The following is an 18,222-nucleotide window of genomic DNA, read 5'->3' as shown; positions in this document are numbered from 1 at the left end:
GAAGGCGCATTGGACTTCCCACACTCACTGCGAGACATTGTTGTCCATTGTGAATGTCCTCAGTGAGTGCCGGGTGGCAGCTCATTCACCCAACCGGATTACTTCCTAGTAATCCTCAACGAGGCACTTGCTTTCTCTGATAAACTTAAGTATAACCTCTGGCAGCCTGCCGAAAAATCGTGCGCTCAGAAATTTGGGTCGTCTTGTTTGCAGTCGTGAATATATTTGCAAATCATTTCCTGGTCATCTCATCTGCAAATTCATTCCCTTAAATATCGCTGTACCCAGGGACCCAGCAAAGATAGATATTTAGACGACACACAATATTTCCTACAAAATGGCGGGACAGTATCTACATGATTTATTTCGAGATGCCGTTCGGATCTGCAAGGCAGATGAACTTAAGAAGTACACTCGGAGTGCTTACCAAATCACTTCCGAGGTGTTCGGGGTCACCCTGAAATTGAAAAAAACTTGTAAGAAACAATTTGTGATGTTACTTCCCGAAGGGCTTCAGAAGCAGTCGCACGTAAATCACGAAATGGTTTAAAAGAGTTACAAATTCACGCCGATATGGTCTGAAATTGTCTCAAAATGATCGCGAAACAAATGGATCTCGTAATAGTCCCCAAGTGGTACAATAGTCATGGAATGATCGCGAAAACAATCACGAAGTGATCTAGAGGCAGTCGCAAATATATCTCGAAATGGTCCTGAAATAGTCCCGAAATGATATCACACGATCTCAAAACTATTCGTAAATTATTACGGAAAAATCGTGAAGTAATCGGGATTATTGTCCCAAAATCCAGTATTAGTCACGATAGTAATAGTTAGTAGTAATAGTTGTAAAAACTTGACTTCAAATAAAAAGTAACTTAAAAATTTTTAATGATTTTAATAATCGGGGATTGCCCATATTGCTTTTCTAAATGTATGAAAACATTTATTTGAAGCAATTTTTTTAATTTTATAATTTATTTAATAATTTGGGAAAAATTTAAACAACGTGACATCAGGCAATATGGGCAATCCCCGATTATTAAAATCATACAAACAGACAAAATTGGTTAATTCGTTGTAGTTCTATAAATAGAACGAAAACAGCAACAAAAACCAAAGTTTCTTTGAAAACCGCCGTACCAAGCATAGCTTTAACACATAATTGCATACGAAGTATGCAATGTGTAAAAGATTAAAATATGCAAAAAAGAAGGTAATTGGGAAGAAATTTACAACAGGCATGACGTAGCTGAATGCGTTTACAACCATTTCAACTATCGTAGGAGTGCGAGTTCGACTCCCACTCCCGGGAGAAAAGGCTTTGAAGAGATTTACAAGGTATAATCGAAACAGCTGTCGCCTTGTCCGTCCTGATGTCACGTTGTTTAAATTTTTCCCAAATTATTAAATAAATAAAAAAATTTTTAATATTATTTTAAAAATCATAACCACTACGATCCCTGCTTATAACAAATCTAAGGTAAATGCGATGTAAAGCAGTTGCTGAAAGGCCTGAATGTTTAATTTTCCAAGTTTATTAAGCCACATAAAATACACCTTGAATCTATTCACATTAGCGGCAGTGTGCATATGTATATGTAAACACATATACATACATACATACATACATACATACATCCATACATACATGCATATGAATGCATGTAAGTATGAGTGCACGATTTTTTATTAATTATTGTCGATGGATTAAGCGACATGCCACATACGCCCTACCCTGCACACCCTCCCGCCCTACTATTGCGTGCTTGTTAGATAATTGTTGTTGTTCGAATTGTAGCTATGGCCCAAGGTGTGACGTTGCTCGTCGACGCATTGATTGTGCTCCTGAGTATGCGCGACTTTTATACTTACATGCATATATATGAATGGATAAATGGATATTTATACTCACTTACGTTCATATTTGTATATATAAATGTAGGTATATTTATGTACATTTATAAAATTGTTTGCCTTATTTTATAAATTTTTTTTGGCCTGCTGTTGGCAGCTGCATACTTTGATTGCTTTTATTTGTCATCTAAATTGCTGGCCTTTCATATTATGTATGTATGTACATATGTATTTAATTTTTTTTCAAGTTTTTTACTTGTCATATGAAACCCGCATCCCTCTCTTGCTCGTCTCATTCCAATGACTCACACTCTTCCATCCAACGTCTACAGTTCTATCTTTCCCATCTATACTTCCATTCTTAACGCGCACATTTTATTGTATCTTATACATCAATTTTCTTATGTGTTGCTCTGCAACAATCATTGTGCATATCCGTTCTCTACTCATCACAGATGTATGTATGTACTTACTTACTTACCTACATAAATGCAGATACAGATATGAAATGTATATTCCCATGTATGGTAGATACAGATTCTGTGATGCTTTATGATATTTGTTCTATATCTACAAATGCTTGAGATATTTGTGAAAATGTGTTGTTCATACCTACTTACATACATATGTAAAAATATACATATAAATAAGTACTCTCATGTGTACCTTTATGGTTATGAAGATATTAGTCAAAAGTATTGAACAGCGATAAATCTTTGTGTGACGTTAATTTCGTTTACTGTGCATGTGTGAGTAATAATTTTCTCACCTTTTACTCACAGATACTGAATGTTTTCCGGGATCTTCAAGGTTGTTAGCATCTACGAAGACCAGCACTTGACCTCTGCATGTCACATGTAGGTCAACTTGCTTTGCATGTTATTTGTGTTGTATTAACGGCAAAAATGCTCTCCGGTAATTAAGAGGAGTGAAATTGATATGAACAACTTTTTGTCGGATAAGAAATCCATACGTTTCGGCACTGCTATCACTTTCAACTAGGCCGACTGTCGCGACAGCGATTACTTTGACTTTGTTGAACCTTCAGTCGTCTTAACTAGCTAATATGTTCTCCAGAAGATATGCATAAGGCAGACATTGATCTTGAATATTTATTCGCACACGCGCCGACCGAGATAGAGAAGGCTGGTCAACTGAACACACAGATAGCTCCCCCAAGCGTTTGTGGTCAACAATAGTACAAAAATACCTCAACATCTGGTGTGAGGTGTTATCAGCGCAGCAATTGACGAGCTGACTCTAGGCGCACCAGTACAGCAGCATAGAAAAAGCGGTCAGCGGGATGTCAAAGTCTCTACTACGCATTCAGCTCTCAAGTTCCCGCTAGGGTCGACAGATCAGCACAACAGTTGCCTGCAATATCCTTATGCCCTGGCAGCCACCCAAGTTAAAGCAGTGTATATCATTCCATCTGCAGCATACTTAATAGTGGCGTTCTCCGTCTGAAAGACGGTGCAGTAGTCGGTCAATCTAAATTGCCTGTTGACTCCGACCTTCTAGAAGAAAACTTCCTCTAACCCTACCTATTGGGGCAAAATGATTGGTGAATCTGTAAACATGACCTGAAGCCGGCGCAAAGTAGTCAGTACTGTTAGGGATACATTCTCGGTCATAATGCTGCAGTACCTGCAGTTTACAGTCATTCTACACGTGATATGGCATCCATCTTCCCTGCTCCTATCTAGAACACACAGAGTGATGAGTTGGCGAGTATAGCAATAGCTAAACTTTTACTTCTGCTCTTCGACACCTCGCGATCTGTTGTTCTCTCTCACTTCCATCACCATCAAGTAACTACCAGGTCTTTCCTTTCTTCTTGCAGATATAAGGAGACTCACTTAAGGTTTAAGAGACTTTTATCCTTTTATCTGTCTCTCCCTACGGAAAATATCACCAGGTCATCCAACCACTTTCTATCGTGTAGAACTTGGGGTTGCCAGAGCCTCTTTGCTCGAAAAACATGACTGTGTAGGTGAGGTATATAATTGCTTTGGAGAAGTTTCAATTTTCGCTGACAACTCCTTAAAAAGGTTGCGCTTCACAACCCTTTTAATCCAATCCCCGGTGGCACCCTGTCCCACGTCTGAGCCTGAGCTGTTAAAAATACCATCACCTAGTGCAAGAATACTACTAACTGGCCTGCATAATAGCTGCTTTAGCGCTCCAGGTTTCGACCAAAGTGAACCTTCCTTGTTGAAGACACTAGCTCAACCGCACCGGCGTTCTTCGAATTTGCGGAGCAGCATGCATCCGGAAAATTAGGTGATACGCCCTGACAGGTTTCACCTGCTCATCCCAAAAGGAACCAGTGACTAGATTCAGTGTGAGTGTGAGTTAAAGTATGTAACTAACACTTACAGAATCTTGATCCAATATAGGCGAGGCCAATATCGAGGTGCCAAGGGTAGTCGAATTCGTCTATGTTTTCCGCTCCTGAATAGACTTCTACCGTTCGAACTAACCCCCTACTAGGCATAATATCCAGCAGGCGATCCGTCGAGGTTGTTTTCAACCGCCTTCGTTCGGCCATACAATCGGTCCTACTGTCTCGTCTGTTTGCCTTACGTCGAACCTTAAGAGATCAAGTCTCTGTTGATGTCATCCACCGACTGGGTCGAATTCAAATTACGTTAGCTACAAGTAGTCAAGTCGGTGCTTTCCTATTCGTCCATATCTTCTCGATGGTGGTGTTCTTTTTACTTACGTTGTCGCCATTGTTGCCGTACCTTTTATTTTTGCCTTTTTTTTATTGAAGCTACTGGACAGCAGTAGGTCCGTCCGGGTTATGCCCTTTGTGTGTAAATTGGGACTAAAACCGATACCGACAAATTACTGTTTTATTATTGGCTTAATGTCGATAGCGAGTTATTATCGTCGTGTGATCGGTTAGTTTTCGCCCAGTCATCGACCCCTGCTTGGTTGCTTTTCGATTTGTTATCGACAGATTACAGATGTGTCATCGATCTTATTTTGAAGTTTTATGGATATCTGTTTCATAAAAAACCGTTGCGCCACACATAACAAATCGATAAGTCATTATGGGCACTTCGATAAACAATAAATAACTTTTCGACAGCAAACGGATAATTTTTTGATAAAAACCTATATCTTTTCTATAACAAATCGACAACACGCCAATGCAAATGAATAACATGCCGATAATAATTTGGTAACACTCCGGTAAGAAATAGATAAATTTTCGACAGCAAACTAGATAATTTTTTGACAAAAAATCGACAACATGCCGATAACAAAATGAAAACACTCTGTAAAAAGTCGATAAGGTTTGAATACCAAATCAATAACTTTTTGAAAACAAATCGAAAAAGTTTGAATATCCAAAGATAACTATTTGATAACATATCGATAACTTTTCGGCAAGAAATCGTTAACTCCTTGATAACAGCAATATAGCTTTCCGATAACGAATGGACAACTTTTCTTTATTAACCGGTACTGATTTGATACATATCAATAACTTTTCGATAATAAATCGATAACTCGTTGATGAAAAATTAGTAACTCATTGAACACCTTTGTTGTCGAAATGAAATTTTCAACACTTCGATAACAAATCAATAACTCGTCTTAACGTCGTCAGTTACACAGCTACATATGTATGTATTACAAACCGATTACTCGTCGATAAGAAATGGATAATACGACCATAATCCGTCGCCCATAACATCGATAATTCATAGATTAAAATCCTTCAATCAGTTCCGGCTTCGGATTTGACTTCTAGCCTCTGCTTTCCTCATCACTCCCTTCTTTACTTCTCCCCATTTCTTTCCTTGCCATTCTTTCTTCGTAACATAAAATTTTGCTGCCTATCTCAGCCTAAGCGGCCGAAGTGGCAGGTTTAAAACTTTGACTGGGGTTTAAACTCGCACTGAAAAACTGAACATTACACTTACAAAATACATGCTGGACTCCATCAAAACCGATTGAAGATATCTAATTTACTTTGCTAGTTATTAATTTTCAATTCTAGTTTTTAAAGTAATCCTGGATAGCCTCTCATTTGCTTTCGCCGCCATTTCACAGATGAATGGCATGCACTCGTTAACCCTGAACATGAAGTGAAGCATTATTCTGTAGATATTTTATGACTGTTTTCGATTTCCATAACGTAGTCGTCTTTAACTTCCGCTTGCTTCATTCTTTGTACGACATACATAAATATGTACGTACATTAGACTGGGTCGATTTATTAACCGATATCGCGCAATCGATTTTTCGATAGGATTTGGGCTCAGGAATAAAAAAGTTCCACTACGCATACCAAAAAAAGTAATTTTCGAGTCTGCGACATTTCATTTTTTTTTTACTTTTTTTCGGATTTGATTTTTAAGGTTTTTTTCATGACCTACTAAAAAAATTTTCATTTGATTGTAAAATTTTCATGTATACCCTGTATTTTTCTTTTCAAAAAGCTGTTATCGACAACGTTGTTAGCGGACATTTTTGGGCAAGACAGCGTATACATATTAGAGATATACGCCGCTGATAAACGCCGCCGCCGCCGCCGATTTTGGTCGTTTTTCGCACGCCGCCGCCGAATGTCAAAAATATCGGCGCTGCGGTGACGTCCGGCGCGTTACTATATTTTCTCGTTTAAGACTGTTTAGGCCATTTATTGTTCATGTCGAAAATAGGTCGAATATGGTCGAAAGTAGTATCAGCGGATGCGCATCACTGCCAGTTATAAGAAACTTATTGCGAAATTTAACTCTTTCTAACTGTTCAAATGTTATTTAAAAAAACAGGCGTTTTCGATGTCAGCTTAACACGGACTTATTAAAACAAAACACTAAAAGAAAAGTTATACAATAAATTTATATGCTCACTTTGCATTTTTTTTTTTTTTTTTTCAAAAAATTTATAATGAAGAATGAATTTTAATATAATGACTCACGGCGAACATGTTTTCAAATTGTCCTCAATTGCGATTGGCTGAAAGAATAAGCGAAATCAGTGATGCGGAATCCTTTAGTTCAAATGTTATTTAAAAAAACAGGCGTTTTCGATGTCAGCTTAACACGGACTTTGCATCGCCCAATTTACCAAGTTATTTAAACAAACCACTAAAAGACAAGTTATATAATAAATTTATATGCTCACTTTGCATTTTTTTTTTTTTTCAAAAAATTTATAATGAAGAATGAATTTGAATATAATGACTCACGGCGAACATGTTTTCAAATTGTCCTCAATTGCGATTGGCTGAAAAAATAAGCGAAATCAGTGATGCGGAATCCTTTAGTAGGTTATAGGGGCATAAACACCCCTTTGAAATGATTCTTATCTCATACTTAAGTTGAGGATATATGTACGTATGAGAAGGGTTTGAAAAATCACTTGGGCTTACACTCAAACATTTAGTTAATTATTTAGTTACTCAAACATCTGTTGTTTATTTGCGAAACTATACAAAGCGTCTGAAATGTTAATTTTGATTTTCACCCTTCATCCTTCAACACCCAAGTCTCCCGGTTTGACATTTTCTAAAGTTGGCGGCCCTATCCAAAACTAGTCCCTTGGAGTGAATCAAATTGATTATAGCCTTTCAACCAAGTTTGAATATCACCTACACGTTACGGCTCCTTTTACAAATGTGTATACGTAGACACATATATTTACCAGGGGAGGCTTTGTCCTTCGCAAGAACACTCAAAGTGGTGAAGTAAAAGCTTTCCCAAGACAGTCGAACTAATGGCCGTGTGTGCTACTACCCTAACGTAGTGGACAGTCAAACCAGTCTGAAGCTACCCGGCCATCCATAATGAGCTCTTATATCATAAGGCCGGAAAACAACAGTTAACATCTTTCAACTTAAAATCGGTCGACTTTCATTCTAAAATATCGTTTTTATTTAACGAAGATTATTGAAATCAATGTTGTGAACACAAACGTCTGCAAACTTTGGTCTACATTTTCAAAATTTTATCCAGGGCCCTTGTAAAATTTTAAATATGTAGATGCGCGGAGGATTATACGATTTTCACCCATTCCGCAATAACATTCCGCGGCATTCTTGGCCGAATAGTCACTCCCTAACGTTTCAAGGTGCTTCTCTGGTGTAGCTCGGAGGCATAGCTCGACAAAAGCATCCATTGGAAAGTTTTAGGAGCTACGCCTAGAGCTTCTAGGAAAGTGACGCCGACGAAAGTGTGAGTTCGAAGTCACAGTCCTATAGCTTCTGTGCTGGCATAAGGTGTGAGGGTCAGGAGGCGAGGTAGCTACTGGTAGTCGGGGTTGCTACTGTTCGCACGTCGGGAATTGTAGCTCTTAAAAGCAGTCGAAAAAACTAGAGGCGCCCTGTGCCACGGGAGTCATGAGTATTAATATACCATTAATAGCAACAGTAAGTCGCCTTCGTGCGTGACCGCCAAGGAGCCACTAATGATTTAAATAAATTGTGTTCGCGACGATTACTAGGAGTCAACCCTAGGTGAAACTACGCTTTGAACGACATATAAGACAAAAGTGTGACTATTTTATGTACCTCTATTTCTTTTCAGAAGACGCAGCAGTACAAATTCCAAAGACCGGGGTTAGGTTCGAAGCCTCTCTGGAGTAAGTGAACGAGGGACAATCCCTCCACAAGGAGCTACTCCTGAAAATTTTTGAACGGTCTGCGAGATCTTGAAGAAAAACCCCAGATCTTTCCTAAATGGCCAACATAACACGTTGATTTCTTTAAATACATACAAACAAACCCTTTCCTAAATATTATTTTTATAAATAGAAAAATCAAGCCTTTTAAAGTAAGAACACCGGCGTGCGCCGGCCACGCCGCCGCCGCCGATAAAGTGATCGGCGTAAACCTCTAATACATATGAAAATTTTTTTAGTAGGTCATGAAAAAAACCTTAAAAATCAAAGTCGAAAAAAAGGCAAAAAAATGAAATTTCGCAAGCTCGAACTTTTTTTTTTGGGTATGAGTAGTGGAACTTTTTTTCTGACCCCAAATCCTATCGAAAAATCGATGGCGCGATATCGGTTAACTTTCGTCCATACAAATCGACCCACCCTAACGTACATAGTGTGTAAGTACAAATGTATTGAATGTTTGCAAATCCACTTTATGCCAATTATGAATAGGTATCAACGCAAACTATTGAACATTCGAGTCATTGCTAAAACTATTTAATCCGCACCTACTATTTAGCGCTTACTACTAAGTCAGCAGAGTTTAGAGATACTTAAATCGAATCAATTTTGTTTTTAGCTATGGCTAACTTCATCAGTTACTCGTTAACTACTCACTAGTCATACATAGCATATCTACAGTTGCCTACATACATACATACACATTTACAATATTTGCCGTTTCAGCCTACATTTTCGTGCGTATTTAGATACATATTAGCCTTTAGAAAAGTGCTTATACAAATACAAAAGTACATGCATATGAAAGTACCTATAGTAGGTAAATGTCGCTGCGATTGTACAATCAAGCAGCCATCCATTTGTTCGGTCATCCATCTATCTAACCATCCATCCCGACCATCAATAAAATTCACTCGTTCCATTTCACAGCCATTTCAAGCTCATATGCATACCTTTTGATATAAGAGTTTGTATGTTTGATTATATTTGTTGTATGTGAACATGAATGCGCGATCTTATGGGCAAAATGTAGAAAATGCGTAAAGTAACTTCACAATTTTCTGGCTTTAGTTGTGGCCTGGCAGCGACGGCGACGACGACGACGGCGATTTCGATGAAAGTAATGGTGATGGTAGTGGTGGTGATGGTGGTTGGTGTCAGCGTTAACAACAATGCTGATTGTAAGATACAAATACTCAAATACAAACAGATAAACTGGCTATGTGCGGCATACACAAAATGTATGTTCATAGGTATGTAAATATGTACGAATGCGCAAGTATGCTTACAAATAAACAAATATACATATTTACACACTTTGGTACATATTTGCGTTTGTAGCTCGTTTTTATGCTCAACATTGTGCTCTTGTGCGTATGTGAAAATTCTTAAATGTCGCTGCTGATTGAAGCAACGAGCCAGCCGATCAGCCAGTCAGTCAGTCATTTAGTCACACAGTCAGCCAAAACATATGGACAGCTATTCGTCTGTTCATCCATTCATTCACCATTTCCCCCCAAACAGTTGTACTTCATAAATATAAGTATAGAGATATGGAAAAGTACAGCTAGGGGCATAAAAACAGCACGGTTTGAGTATAAGCTGCTATATAAACACGATCCTTTATTGTGTTGTGGGTGGCACATGAAAAGACCTTCCACCATCATAGTCACCGATTTAGATGCAAGGCAATACAAATTCCAGTGGGTAATTTACCACTGTAATTAAATCACAACACTACGAGCCGATCAATCAAAGCACAGGTCTATTTCCCGAAGGAAATGGATAAAGCCATATCGATTATGCTACGATGGTGGACGAAATGTTTCGACTTAAAATATGCGCATGAATCAAGTGCATTAAATACCGTCGTATAATTGATGTTGTGAAGGTGCCATCGTCACACATTTGTTGAAACGGTAACACAGGTACAAAGCCGTCCAGTTCAGTTTTCGCACTTTTACTACGAAAATTGTGGCATATTGTTTCTTAAATTCTTTGATTTGAGATTTTAACACCTATACCCCCCCCCCCCCCCCCCCCCCCCAAACTCATAGATTTGTCACTTTTTTCATGAAACTTGTTTAAGAAACTTAAGGAGAAGTGCAATATTTAAGGAAGAAAAGCTATAACATACCATGCTATTTCTTGTAAGGCGAACGCCGTGGTTTGGTGGTAGCGTGCTTCGAGCTCAAGGTAAAGCATAACCGAAAATTAAAAAAAAAAAATGTAAGGCGCTATGGCCTCCGAAGAAATTTGAGGCCGGACTTCTCTTCCAATTTGCGTCGTGCTCCTTTAAATTTTTCCAACAACTACGACTCTGAAAGGCATCTGCAAGGCAGATGAGTTTTCACTGAGAATCTTTTCAGCATAGAAATACGCTCGAAGTATTTTCCACCCGCTTAGAAAAACTTTCTTCTAATTGATAAAACTTGTTTCTAAAATTTTTATTTTGCTTTTCCCGGGCGCGAAGCCAGGAACTTCGGTATGGTAGGCGGAACACGCTGCCGCCACACCACGGCGGCCGCCAAAAAGTCGAAAATTTAGAAAAAGGTTTTTTCAATTATAAAAAAGTTATTTTAAGCGGGGTCGTCCCTCGGCAGTGATTTAGCAGACACTCCGAGTGTATTCCTGCCTTGAAAAGCTTTTCAGTGAAAATTCATCTGCTTTGCAGATGCACTCAAAAAAAAAGTATCACTATTAATTTAATACACGATGTGCAAAAATAAAACTATAAACGGTATCATTTTCGTGGTATCAATGCAACGATAAATATTATAAAAAGTATAATTAAAAGTATCAATTTTGTATCTTGACTATTGATTTGCCCATGGAAAATATTTGTTTCGCCCTTTAAATGTATCAAAATGATACCTGTATAAATTTCCTAGTTTCATTATGATAACATTTAATACTAGATTGAATATAAAACGCATTACATTTGTATGTAATCTATTAACTTGACAAATACAAGTATCAAACAAATATTTCGAAAATGTCAATAACATAAGATCTTTGATGACTAAAAAAAGATAAGCAAAAATTGCACATTGATGCCTAGATGGATGGCATCGCCTTGATGATAACTTTCTTTTGATTGTGCGGTTCGGAGTCGGCATAAAACAAATAGGTCCCGTCCCGCCAATTTGAAGGAAAAACTAAAAGAAGCACGGCGCAAATTGTAAGAGTAGCTCGGCCTAAAATGCTTTCGGATGTTATCGCCCCTCGCATTTATTTTTGTTTTTTTTTATATTCGTGTAGACCAGAGACGCAGTTGCATGAACTGGTCTTTTTTTCGGTTACACAATACTCCTCTAACAAATTTACCGGTAACGTTAAATTTAAATTTAAAGTGGAGATATCATTATTTCCTCTTAAGAATTTATATAATTCCATTCACGCCCTTTTGAGCCCTGACGTCGTTTTCACATAGTTTTACGTGCGCCTTATAGTATGCATCTCGTTTCACCAAAATTATGGACGTATTTTAACTAAATTAAGGCATCTTAATTTTTCATTACGCTTCTTTTATTTGTGAAAAGTGTGTTCTTAACCTTTCGTTCTAGTTATTTGCTTTGTCTGGAAAGTATATGATATTTTTTATGAATTCAGAATTCATGGAGAGCACGCTTTAAGGCTACTGTTCTTTCATCAACGACCGCGAGCTTATTTTAAGTACCTTAGCCCAGAGCAGCCATAATATGCGAGCCCCCCTGTTGGCATTAGTTTAACTGGCCTGTAATAGTCAGTCTAGGTAAAGATTTTCAGAGTATTTATAAAGCTTATAATGCTGTAATGCGTTTTTGTAAAAACCCCTCTGGTAGTTTATAGATTAACGAATATTGGCATGCCATCTGGCATATATCATCACGGACTGCATATTTAATGTATACCGCCCATTCAACGTCGAATGTGTAAGTTGCTGGATAGATCCTAAGATTTGCCAAGCATTGTTGTACGTATGTTTGAAATTAATTACCACAAGCAATATTTTGGTGGCGCACCGTAGTATAGTGTGCATTTTCTCCTTACTTATGATGCAGGGTTTGAGTTCCGTAGCTGGTAATACGAAGACAGAAAGTCCCTTGCAGACGTTCTTTTGAAGAAAATGGTATTCATCGTCGAAAGATGTTCGTCTGGAATGAATAACAATAGCAAAACTATAAGAAACTTGTTCGCAAGATTTGTTGGTAAATTACACAGTAAAAAATATGTACTGTGCAAAGAATAATATATGCAAGGAAGGAAATTGGGATAAAGTTAACAACAACTATGGCATGGTACGCCTGAGTGTCTTTGTAACATTTCAACCATCGTAGGAGTGCGGGTTAAAATCCCACTCCCGGGAGAAAAGGTTTTGTAGAGATTTAAAAGGTATGAAACAGCTGTCGCCTTGTTTTTTTCCCCGAAATATTAAATAAGTTATTTATTTAACTTTTACTTAATATTTTAGAATTCATGAGGTTAACACCGGCTTATAATAATTGAATATTCATTATTATGTTTGTTTAAGAGAAACTTAAAAGAAAGAAACATTTACTGGCATCATTTCGAAAACCGCCACATAATCATCATCGGGCAATGTTATCAAAGGTTTCACCGAGATTTGAACCGCGAATCACTCGGTGAAACTGCAGTTGCCTTAATCACTAGGCTATCCTTCTTGTAATACATAATAATGAATATTCAATTATTTATATAATTAAAATTTTGAATAACTTCAAAAAAAGAAAATTCTAATTAGTTGGAAAATATTTAAACTCAAAAATAAACAAAAATAAATTTTATATTGCAAACCAAAATAAACGATTTTTTTAAATATCAACTTGAATGTTGATATATTGGCGATCCTACCAACGATCCTGCGCAAATATTTTATTTCATTAATGACTGTAATGATTACGAAAATTTCCATTCGCTAATTTTTAATTAAAATGCATTTATTATCTGAATCTATATCTGTCCGTGCTTGTATATATAATACCTCGTGCTTGTGATAAATGATTTTTTGAACAAAAAATTTCGCAATTTTAAAGTAACATACGAATTGTGCGAAACAGACTAAACGAACAGCTATCAGTTTGTTTACTTAAAATCCAATTTGGAAATACATTCGGCATCAACAAAAAACAAAAATTATTTGAGAATCAACACTTGAAAACAGAAACAAAAAATTATGAATTTAGTGGTTATAATACGAAGCTATAATTAACTTTAAAAGTATTTCTTTTTGAAAGTGCCTAAAACATTTACTATTGTGAAAATAAGTGAAAGTCCATAGACATTCGTAGATGTGACTGTGTGGAAACACCCGAAAACGGAAACCAAATTTTAGCAGATTTGATGAACAAAATAGTTTAACCAATTGTTAAAACTTTTAAAGAAACAATAAAAAAATTAAAAAGTAAAATCATAGTGCCATAATTGTAAATCGCACATCGATTAAAAAAAAAAAAAAAATGAAACTTAAATATACTTCAATTAATAAACAATATTTTGTGCAAATTACATATAACAGTCGCTGTAAATTCTATATACGAAACAAAAACAAAAAATAAGTGCAGACAATCAAATAAAAACATAAAGTACTTATAGCAGAAATTTACTAGTAGACATGCTATAAATTTTATGCAACATAAATAAAAATAAAATGTTTCTACGAATCTTTAATTAATAAAGAACTCTAAAAAACAACATACTACGCTTAAAACAATGGTTAAGTTCACTTCACTACAACAAGAGCTATTACAACAATTTTACGCAAAATACACACAAGAACGGATTTAAAGTATAAGACATCACGATGAAAATGATGAGATTTATAAAGAAAACAACAAAGCCATTGCATAAACAGCAACAGCAATGAATTTAATTGTTATCACGTCCAAAAAACGCCATTTATTCCCTCAAAATCTCTACAATCATCAATCAAATACTTATTAATTTTAATATTTTTTTACTAATTTAATTTTATGTAAGTATAATTTTTATTTTAATATCATATTACAAATTTTCCAATTATAATTTAAATTAAAATTTTAAACCTTTTAAACTTTCAAATTTATTTTTATATTTTAACAATTTTAATATAAATTATTTAAATTTACTTATTTTTTATATAAAATTAAATATTTTATTTAAATTGTTAACTCCCTTTCCAAAAAAAATCTTAAATATTTTCTAATTTTCAAATTTTTCATTAAATTTTTTTTTTCATATGGTTCTACGTTCACAAATACGAACCCGTAAGTTTACAAATTCGGAAAATCAAAACAACAACTATTCAAATAACACAATGACTCACAATACAACTCAAAATTCTAACATTAATACAACACAAAACCACATCTCTAATATAACACAAGATACTTCAACACAAGATAACTTTACAAATATTTCTTCTACTAAATCTATTAAATTACCACAATTTTGGCAAGAATCTCCCGATGCCTGGTTTTTGCTTGTTGAAGGACAATTTGAAATTAACAATATCAATGATGATAATTTAAAATTTCAAAATGTTCTAATTACTCTTCAACGAGATACTATATCTAAAATTGTAGATGTTATTAACCCTCCTCCTCTTTTTAATAAATATGATACAATCAAAAAAATTCTATGTGAAAGATTTTCTCTTAGCGAAGAAAAACGATTAGAACAATTATTTTCAAAAACTGAACTTGGTGATCGTTCACCATCTGAATTATTCAGATTTATGAAATCACTTATAGGTTCTGACTCCATAGTTAGTCAAGAATTACTCTTTAAATTGTGGATTCATAAATTACCACAAGAAATACAAATTCATTTGACTTCCAATAATAATCAAAACAGAGATGAAATTATTATTTTAGCTGACAAACTTTTTGATTTAATCAATAAACCTCATTCTTCCAAATCTCCTGTAGTCTCAAGTATAAATAATAATATTTTAGAACAATGCGTTAAAAATTTAACTGAATTAACCACGGCTATTTTTCAAAATTTAAATAAAATTTCTAATGATATTAATCAATTACAAATCCGTTCAAGATCTAAAGATAGAAATAGATCTAAATCTCGAAATTTTTCAGGATCAAGAAATTTTTCAAACAATCGTAATTTTAATTCACAAACAACTATTTGTTGGTATCACAAAAAATTTAAGAATAACGCTCTCAAATGTATACCCCCATGCAATTTTAATCAAAATCATAATTCAAATTACGAACAAAATTTAAACTGAAACGATCCATTATGACGGTGACGGATAATGGAACTATTATTAAACCTACTCGTCGCCTATTCATATTTGATAAATTCAATAAACTTAATTTTCTTATCGATACCGACGCAGTTGTATCAGTTATTCCTTTTTCTAAATTTAAAATTTATAAAAGAAATTCGGATCTTACTTTGACCTCAGCAAACGGTTCTTCAATTGAAACTTTCGGTACAAAACTACTTAAAATTAATTTAGGTTTAAGAAGAGATTTTGAATTTCCATTCATTATTGCGAACATTGATACACCAATTTTAGGAGCAAACTTTTTAGAAAAATTCGGAATTATTGTCAATATTAAAAATAAAGAAATAATGGATTCTACTACAAAAATTAAAGTTGCTGGATCTTCTGGATTTTCTGATATTTTCTCACTTAAAATTCCTATTGTCGAAAATAAGTTTTCAAAATTACTTAATGAATTTCCATCTATTACCTGTGAACCAGATTACACTAAAAAAGTTAAACACCATACGGTTCACAGGATAGAAACAAAAGGTATTTTACCATTTTCGAAACCCAGACGTCTTGATCCAATCAAACTTAAAATTGCTAAAGCTGAATTTGAATTTTTAGTTAAAACGTGTATACGCAGACCCTCAAATTCTCCTATTGCATCTCCACTTCATCTCGTTCCTAAAAAAGAACCAAATGATTGGAGACCTTGCGGAGACTATCGAAGACTTAATTTTATTACTACACCAGATCGGTATCCTTTACCACATATTCACGATTTAACAATTGATTTAAAAAACAAACAATATTTTTCCAAAATTGATCTTGTGCGTGCTTACCACCAAATTCCAATGGCAGAAGAAGACATTCATTAAACTGCAATAACTACCCCTTTTGGAATGTTTGAATTCGTAAGAATGCCTTTCGGTTTACGAAACAGTGCTCAAACTTTCCGACGCTTTATTAATGAAGTATTTTCTGATTTCGATTTTGTATTTACATACATTGATGACATTCTTATTGCCAGTGATAATGAAGATCAACATATAAATCATTTAAAATCAGTTTTCAAAAGACTTGAAGAATATAATTTAAATATTAAACCTTCAAAATGTACTCTCGGTGTAAATAAATTAAATTTCTTAAGTTACGAAATTTCTGGCGAAGGTATTAAACCATCTTTAGATAGAATTGAAATCATAACAAATTTTGAAAAACCAATTTCTATAAATAAATTACAAAAATTTTTAGGTATGATAAATTACTATCACAGATATATTAAAATGTTAGCAACAGAACTTAGTCCTCTGCATGAAATGTTAACACATGCAATTAAAAACAAACTCAAACAATTAAATTGGACAAATGAAACCACAACAGCTTTCGAAAATGTTAAAAAACTTTTTGCTAAAAATACTTTACTTACACATTTCGACAAAAATGGTACTTTATCATTAGCAGTAGATGCATCAAATGTTGCTATTGGAGCAGTTCTTCAACAAACTAGCAATAATATACTAGAACCCTTAGCTTATTTTTCAAGAAAATTAACTACAACAGAAACTAAATATTCAACATTTGATCGTGAACTTTTGGCAATTTATAATTCAATTAAACATTTTAAACATTTTCTTGAAGGTAGAACTTTTACAATTTATACTGATCATAAACCTTTAATTCATGTTCTAAATTCTAAAGTAGATAGATCTCCTCGTCAACTACGTCATCTTGAATATATTGCTCAATTTACAAATGATATTCAATATATACGTGGAAAAGACAACATAGTTGCCGACACACTTTCCCGTATTCCAGAAATAAATGCAATTTCAACTCAAGATATAAATTTAGAAACTTTATATAAAGAACAGCAAACTGATACATTTTTACAAAAAACCATTTCTGATCAAAATTCTAAAAAATAATTTAAAAGAAATTCATATTCCAGTTATTAATTTAAACATATGGTGTGATGTTTCTGTACAACCTTTTCGACCTTATGTTCCACATTCTATGAGAAGAATTATATTTGACAAAATTCCCTATTTATCTCATCCAAGTATAAGAACTACTAGAAAATTAATTCAAAATAAATATTATTGGCCTAACATGCGTAAAGAGATTAACGATTGGACTTCATCTTGCATCAATTGTCAAAAATCCAAAATTTCAAGACATACTAAATCTCCTATCCAAAAAATTCAAATACCATCAGGCCGTTTTGAACATATTCATATGGATATTGTTGGACCTCTTCCAGTTTCAAATGGAAATTATTATATTTTAACAATTATTGACAGATTTTCACGTTGGCCTGAAGCTTATCCGCTTAAAGATATTTCAACAAATACTATAGTAAAAACTTTTATTCAAAATTATATACCACGATTTGGTATACCATTAAATATTACAGTAGATCAAGGTTCACAATTCACCTCAAAATTTTTTACAGAATTAACTAAACTTTTAGGTTCTCATAAAATCATACATCTCCTTACCATCCCCAAGCAAAT

At 34.6% G+C, this 18,222-nt stretch overlaps 1 protein-coding gene across 9 annotated transcripts in view; it reads left to right on the top strand.

Moving 5' to 3' along the window:
• Positions 1 to 18,222, top strand: part of tou (toutatis) — a 252,314-nt gene that overhangs the window by 152,376 nt on the left and 81,716 nt on the right. The window lies entirely within an intron of this gene.

This window comes from Eurosta solidaginis, chromosome 3 (assembly GCF_040869045.1).
Source record: "Eurosta solidaginis isolate ZX-2024a chromosome 3, ASM4086904v1, whole genome shotgun sequence".
NCBI lineage: Eukaryota > Metazoa > Arthropoda > Insecta > Diptera > Tephritidae > Eurosta > Eurosta solidaginis.
The sequence above is the reverse complement of the archived record's forward strand: the minus strand, read 5'-3'. Positions and strand labels throughout refer to the sequence as shown.